Here is an 8200-nt window from a genome sequence, read left to right as displayed (position 1 = left end):
CACAATGCAACCGGTTGTCATGCAAAGCAGCTTGTCTCAGACTTTGGCTCGGCCGGGAGACCCAGTTCCCAGTTGCCAGTTCAAAGAGTGGCAGCCTCTGCCACGCCTTATCGTCTACCTGTATGGCAGGCTCTGTCGGCATCTTTTGGCCGGGGCACGTTTGAACGAAGGCGTTCGTGTTTAAACGCGACGACAACAACAATAAAAGCAATCAAGCAACAGCAACAAGAGCTAAACAGCTGCAACTGCAAAGGTAGAGGCAGCGGTAGAGGCAGCGGTAGAGGCACAGGCTAAGGCTGAGGCAGCCGTCGCACAGCCTCCAGAGACGTCTTCGATGCGTGCACCTGATGACGCGTGCCAAATGTGACAACAAGCGATTAGGTAGGTGAGTGTGAGCCCTTGACTTCTTTCGTATTTGACTGCAGCATACGTTGTTGCATGCGTCATAGAGACGACGCCCTGTAGTGGCTACGAATATTTCATTTCATTTCATTTCCAATTGCAATGAATCATTAAAAGTATTTATGAGCAGCTTTTTACTGTTTTTTGCGTGTCCAAATTAATTAAGACTCGAGACCGCGTTGCCCTACCCGTACCCCTACCCTACCCCTGTCCCATCCCTTGCCATTCTGTCGGCACGTCATATGTTGCAGGCACGTTGCCCTTGCCTCCCGCCTCCAGCTGCAGCTCTGAATTAAATTTCTGTTTTTTATAGAAACGCTCTTTAAATATGAGTTATTTGCGTTGTTTGCTCTGCTGTTTTTTGTTCACTGTCGCCTGTGGGAGAGTTCACTGTAGTTGCATGTCGTGCAGCCCGCACATATTGAAGCATTGAAAGTCCTTCTCTGGCCATAAAATTTGTCGAAAATTCGGCAAGCATTTACTCGAATGCTTTGTTACATATGAAGTTGATTCAACCCGGCCGAGCACACGTGCCCGTTGTCTGCTGAGTCATGTCTGCTGCCGGTTCCAGTTCCACTTCCACTTCCACTATCAGTTCCTGTTCCTGTTCCACTTCCACGCGCTGCTGTCGCGTGTCCGCGCCTCGGCCTGGGCGTGTGTCCTTGTTGGGCAAAAGCAAAAGTGTTTCGGCCACAACGCAAACATGCATGCATCTACTTTACCTCTACGCACAATGCAATTCACAATGATTAGGGTGAACTGTGAACTATGAACTGTGAACTCTACGACTCTTGTTTGTCCAAATGACTCTACGTAAAGTCACGAGGGCTGAAAGGCATGAATATGTACATATGTATGTATGTATATCAATGTTTATAGTGGGCAATAAAACGTAGATAAGATTATCAGTGAGCATATCCTTTACGAACTAAATGGGGTGTAGCTTTTATAAAAGCTTACATTTTCACACTTCATTTGACTACACCTCATCTCTCTCTCTCTCTCTCTCTCCTATTCTGTCTCTTCTCCTCCTCTCTCTCCTCTCTCATACATTTTCTCTATGTACACATATCTATATTTCATCATTCATCTCTCCTCTCTCTCTCTCCTCTCTCTCTCTCCTCTCTCTCTCTCTGCTCTCTTCTCATTATTTTGAATTATTGTTTCTATCTACCTTTTCATATGTATGTCTCTCCATCTCTTCTATTTTCTTCATTCTATAACCCTATACCCTCTCTCCTCTACCCTCTCTCTCTTCCTCCTCTCTCTCTTCTCTCTCTCTCTTTGTCTCTCTCATTCTTGGATATATCTATTTATTTCATAGATCCTTTATCCTCTCTCTCTCTATCGTAATTTTCTTATCTTACTCTCTCTCGTATCTCTCACTTTTACTCTCTCTCTCTCTCTCTCTCTCTCTCTCTCTCTCTCTCTTGCTCTTCCTCTCTCTATTTCGCTCTGACTCTCTCTAACATGAATTCATAATCTCTCTCGTTCTCACAATTTTTCTTTCAAGTCCAAGCAGTGCAATCCATATCAGATAATCAAATAATCAAGTACTCCCCTCTCTATCTCTCTCTCTCTCTGACTCATCCCTTTCTCTTGTCTTCAGCACTCTCTCCCGTTCTTTCACTCTCAAATATTAAATGGCTTAGCCAAAAATGTATTTGAGCACAATTAAAATGCATATTCAAGCACAAACATAGAGCTCATCTGGCCTATGGAGCACTCTTGGAGATTATGTCCGCAGACGAGGATTGGTCGTGGCTTGCTAAACTGCTCGATTTGTTTGATTTGTGGCACTTAGCCGCATTAAGTGCCATAAAAGCTTTGCTTCCACAACAACAACAACAATACAACAACAACAACAACAACAATAATAATAAAATCATTCACGTAATAGCACAAATAAAAAGCAAGCCAAGCAAAGCTGAGAAACAAATTTCGCATGCCAAGAACACAAACACTTGAGCAAGGCGCACACACACACACACACTTCTCTCTCTCTCTCTCTCTATGTGTGTGTGTGTACTTAGTTTTGCATAAGCCTTTTAATCAACTTTATTAATATTAATAAGCACAAGGAACGTTCGTTAAAGGACAACAACAATGGCAAACAGGCGGCAACAATTATACAATTACTCCTCGAGTCGAAAAGTTCCCCAGGGGCTGGGCGGGGCGTGGCCGGCGGTAATGGTAATTGAGTTAAATAATCATTAGTCAAGCTACTTCTGGGGCACCGCGAACAACAGAAACCAAAGAAAGGAAAAAAAAAACCCTTTCGAGCAGTCCTACCTGAAGCCTAAATAACCGCAAAAGCGAGCGAAATACATAAATGGAAACAAAACAAAGAAAAAAAACAACAAAAACAATTCCTGTTTTTATTTATAGCTATTTTTGGCTTGAATTTCGACTTTCTGTCAACTAGGGGAATCGCTGGGCGGTGGGCGTGGCACTGTGCTCTGAAGTTTGGCTTTCAAGTAGGCATTTCAATTGAAATTCAAGTGCGCACTTCGTTTCCACTTAATTTCGGTGGCTGCAGCGCGTTGCCACAACAACTGCCACGCCTCCTGCGCCTCTACTCCAGCCTCTGCCCAGTGTTTCTGCCGAACCGAGCTTGGCTTCCAGCTAGCTAGAGTGTTAATTGGAAACCTCTTCTTGTTCTTCCTCAACATAGTCGCATAAGTCGCATCAATTCTCGTCTCTATGACTACGTCACAAGCAGCTGCCGGGGAAAAAAAGTTGACGTAATTCTAGAAGAATTAGTTCACAAATTATTATTATTTTTTTAGCGAAATTATTCATGTCGATGTAAGCGAATTTTTGCAATATTTTACATGTTTTCATTTCGTTGTTTATATTAAAGTTCTTTTAATATGAAAACTATTTTTTACGTATTGCTTTATTTCATATGTATGTATGTATGTATGTATGTACATACATGTAATTTTCTTTGCAGGCTGCTACTAAAAAGTATGAATATTTCCTATGTACATACATATGTATGTATATGTACATATGTATGTATATCTATGTATGTATGTACTTTAATGCACTGTTTCAATATCATATCTTTTAACTGAAATTAATTTTCTACAATTTATAATTACATAACATACATACATATGTATGTATGTATGTATGTATGTATGTACATTTTTACATATACATAATTTTAATTAAATTTATACATTTTTATACCCTGAACCCATTGAACATATTCACACTCTTTAGGCAGCTGATAGCCTCGACAGAATTCATTGTAATTCTAGTATTTATAGAGTTCCTCCAAGCATGATCTCATTTGAATGTACATATGTACATACATACATACATATATGTACATATGTATGTACATACCATAATATGAACTCAGAACTTGAAACTGATTGATGAAATTTTCGACGAACGACTAAAAAGAAATATATACATACATATTTATGTACATACATACATATTAACTTTCCTATGAATTCCGTTTATATTTTAAGCCGAAAATTAATTTAGAGAATTTTGATAAGCAATTCATAATCTACATAATGACATTATGACATTATATGAAAACTAGGGTTGTCGAATATTTATCAAATATCGTAACGATTATGTTTCAGATTTTTAAAGAATATGAATATGATATTTGATATGCAGTTTTAAAAATATCGATATATCAATATTTTTCGATTTTAATTTTTAAACTCTTTTCGTGCAATTAATTTTCGTCCCTAAAAACAACAATAATAAGAATAAATAATTATATTAAAATGATAAGGAGTGGTTAGGCATCGTAATGCGATCTTCGATACTCCTCTAATTTCTTTACTTTTGCGCTTGGTTCGTTCATCTCAAACTTAAAAAATCGCACAAAATATATGTACATGTTTATATATGTACATATGTACATATGTGAAGAACTGCATTAAATGTATTTCTGAGAAAGAGTCCATGTCACATTTGCTATGATTGTGTTTATATAGATAAGGAATTATTCATATTTAGAAATAGCGACATGTACATATGTATATACATACATACATATGTATGTATATACATTGTATAAATAAGTGTTTAGCATTTGGTTCACTTAATGGGTTTGCCACTGTATGCTACATATATAATGCTTCATAAATTGTACGTCTCAGGCTAGTCGCTTACGAAGTATTGGCTAAAGCACATCGATCGCTCCAACGATGAAATTATACGTGGGCCTAATCATAATCGTGCTGATGATTGGAATCAACGCATATCCCGCACCGTATTGTGAATGGACCCTATTGGAAAATTGTTTGCCGTGGTACCACAGAATTCCTGAAAAAAAGTAGAAAAAAAAAATCACAATGTAAACATTTGATGGGGAGATGAGGAGAACGGAAGCCAAATATTTAATTAATATTAATTTGCATAATTTTGATGATAATAAAAAGATAAAGTGCTATAAATATTTGTATATTATTATATTATATATTACATAAATATTTATTATATAATAATTATTATATATATACATAATATGTATACATATCTACATATGTAATTGTCTTTTCCCTCATTTTTTCAGAAACTCTTGAGCTCGTAACTCTCTATGCCTTTCCTCTGCAGCTCTTCACTCGCTACTCTCTATAATTTATCCTTATATGCTATCTCTGTATTCAGCTAGCGCAGCGAGCTCAACTGAGTATCTTTCTCTCTCTCTCTCTCTCTCTCTCTCTCTCTCACTCTTTCTATCGTAATATGTTATATCTAATGCCTAACGAGACCTTGAACCCTAATTGTTTTTATAGCCCTGACAGAGACGTGCCTCGCCTCGCGAATGAAGGAAGGCCAGATAGAAGTTTCGCTGCTGTTGTCAGCCATTTGCTGTGGGCCCATTTTAGCCGTAGTCCTAGCTGAAGCTCGCGCTTATCACTCAAAGCGGCAGCCGCAATATAAAAATTAACCCCCGCATCCCCTCCCCCGCTCCCTTTCGATTTCGACAAAGGTGCACCATAACAGGACGAGTGAGAATTCTACATATGTCAAGCTGTCAATGTTTATCTATTTGAAGGTGACTTTGCAATCGCTGTGCGAATGTGTGTATAAGTATATGTGTATGTGTGTGTGCGTGTGTGTGTGTTTGTGTGTATTGCAGCAACCGTAACTCGAACACGATCCTGAGGATTAAGGTTCCTGTTGATTTATGGGCGCACAAATACCAATGTGTTTCAAATGTGATTGAAAACTGATAAGCGTATGCCGAGCAGGAGTCGGGCAGGCAGGACCTCGGCCAGGACTCGAGCCGGGCTGCTGTTTGTTTAGGCCGTTGGCATGTGCCAATGGGCGTGGGGAAGGGAGAAGGCGAGCAGGAGCTGGGGCCGTTATTAGTGTAACTGTCAGCTGGCGAAAGTGTTGAGTGCACGTCTGTCAAATGCGGTTGAGGTTTCAGCCAGGGACCAAGAGAAATGAGAGTTAGGGAACAGAAGGAGAACGGGGAATGGGAAGCGGGGTGTACAGAGAGAGAGGCAGTACAGTTCGGTATCCAAAATATAAACAGCTGCAGCAATTGATGGCTTAATTTGCCACTAATTTGCGCTTATCGGCCAATGGCAGCCGCCCCACCTCGCCTCGCCTCGTCTCGACTCCCTCTCCCACCCGACGGGGCTCAGCTCTGTGGCCAAGTTTCGCTTGACTAAATGCGATGCCTGTGGACTGTGACTGAGGTTACCTCTGCACCCCTCCCTCGCTCTGTTCCTCTCTCTTTCTGTGTCTAGGCCTGGCAAGCATGCAAATTGATTTCGTAACGCCCGTTTATGGGAAACTGCAGCAGCCCCACGAAGCTGAAGCAGCCGCTTATCACGCCTAAACACCTAAAAGCGCCGACAGAGTCATAGAAGGTCTTCCAGAAACTGTTCCTGCCAGTGATGACAAAGTAAAGAACATTAATCGAATATCGATATTATTATATCATATTGATATTGTGATTTGATTGATTTACATGATTATGTATTTCAATTTATCGACGAATTTTATTCGATAAACAATAAACTATGATTAGCAATAATCGTTTATCGATCATTTGTATTTAATGGAGAAATCGATTCTGATTTCAATTAATCGCAAACAAAATAATCGATTTTTGTATATGATCTGGTTAATCTATCTACCACTGGCTCAAGCTGCAGAAGATACTCTCATACTCTCTTCCCTTGCAATCTCGACTCTTCCAATCTCTTTCTTCCTCTGTCCAATTTGAAAACAAACGTTGCCAGATGGTTCGATATTCGAATATGTCCGATGGAGCTCATTGCCGCTCATTGAGAGCAAAGAACAAAGAGCTATAAACGAGAAGAGGAAGCATTTAAGGCAACTGCTGACATTAACAGTGCCTGGCGGAGCTCGGGCCATCCGTTTTGGCCAGGCATAAACAACGGCTCATGCGACGTCATCCAGCTCATAATAAAGCAATAAAAAAAGGAGAAAGGTAAATGGCGGTAAGGCCAACTAAAGAGCCACAAATGCTACCTGAACAAGCGTTACACATGGCAAGAGAGAGACCGAGAGAGAGAGAGAGAAACATATGTACATGTATAAGGTGGTTCTTTCTTCTTTTATATGTATGTTTATGATACCCATTGTTAATGAATAAGCTGGGTATACTGGTGCGTGGGACTCGCTGAAAAAGAAGGCGTGGCAGCCTTAGCGTATATTAATTCTTAATTCATAAATACATAAATGTCTATCTCCCTCTTACAGCCTAGCGTGCTGGGTATCTTCTAGTCTACCCCTCCTCTTAGCCCTACTACCAACTTTTTTTTAAAGGTTTTTAGTGCATTGGCCAGGTCTAATTTATCATCAAACAGCACACAGAGAGAACACAGAGGACACAAAGAACACGAAGGACATCGTGCGGCCGTGCGGTAATGGAACAGCTGGCTTCCTGGCGAGCGGACGGACGGATGGACGGCCGGACGGACTCTCTCGAGTCGAGTCGAGTCGAGTCGAAACTGTGACTCCTTCAGCTGCGGGCTGCGTTAATAGTTTATGACTAAATTGAAACAGGTTGTCGGAGCAGGCAGGAAGTGCTTGCCGGCGCTTCCAGCGAAAGGCGCTGCCCAAGCCACGCCCCTCACGCACCGCACACTCCTACGCCCCTCACTGTCACCCAGTGCCCTCCTCGCCCTGTCAATTTGTCAATCAATCGGGCATCCGAATGACACGCTCAGATGCGCCTCGCCTCGCCTCGCCTTGCCTTGGCTTGCCTCGAATGTAACTGAGTCAAGTCTCTGTTTACAGCAAACCTAAATAAGAATGCACTGAGAGAAAAAGGATTGAAGTAGTTGTCCATATGAAAAGCGTGCATATTTTATTATATTTTTGGATTTTTATTTATTATTGGATTTAATAGAATACGATTTTTTTTTTTTTATTTTACATTATATTTTGTATTGTGTCAAATATAATTTTATTTAATAAAGTTTTTTTATGTTATAAATAAACAAAAAAAAATCTATTCATTGAAATAAATTAGACGATAAAAATAATAGTATTAATAAGTATGTATTTATGTATGTATATAATTATTAAATAATTTCCTCCAGTAAAATAAAATAAAATAGAATTATATTATAGGACCAATGGGATCATGGTATAAAGTCTAATCAGACCCAGTTCTCACTCCATCGTTTCGCTCCGTGCACCAGTGCACACACAAACACATACACACACACACACACACACACACACACACACACGACACACACAGATCAAGGTGGATGCGCTTCGTCAAAGCAAAGTCGCCGTCCGTCGGCCCACTTGAGCGCACTTATCC

This window comes from Drosophila navojoa, chromosome 3 (genome assembly GCF_054131105.1).
Source record: "Drosophila navojoa isolate 15081-1374.11 chromosome 3, UAZ_NAV_1.0, whole genome shotgun sequence".
NCBI lineage: Eukaryota > Metazoa > Arthropoda > Insecta > Diptera > Drosophilidae > Drosophila > Drosophila navojoa.
The sequence above is the reverse complement of the archived record's forward strand: the minus strand, read 5'-3'. Positions refer to the sequence as shown.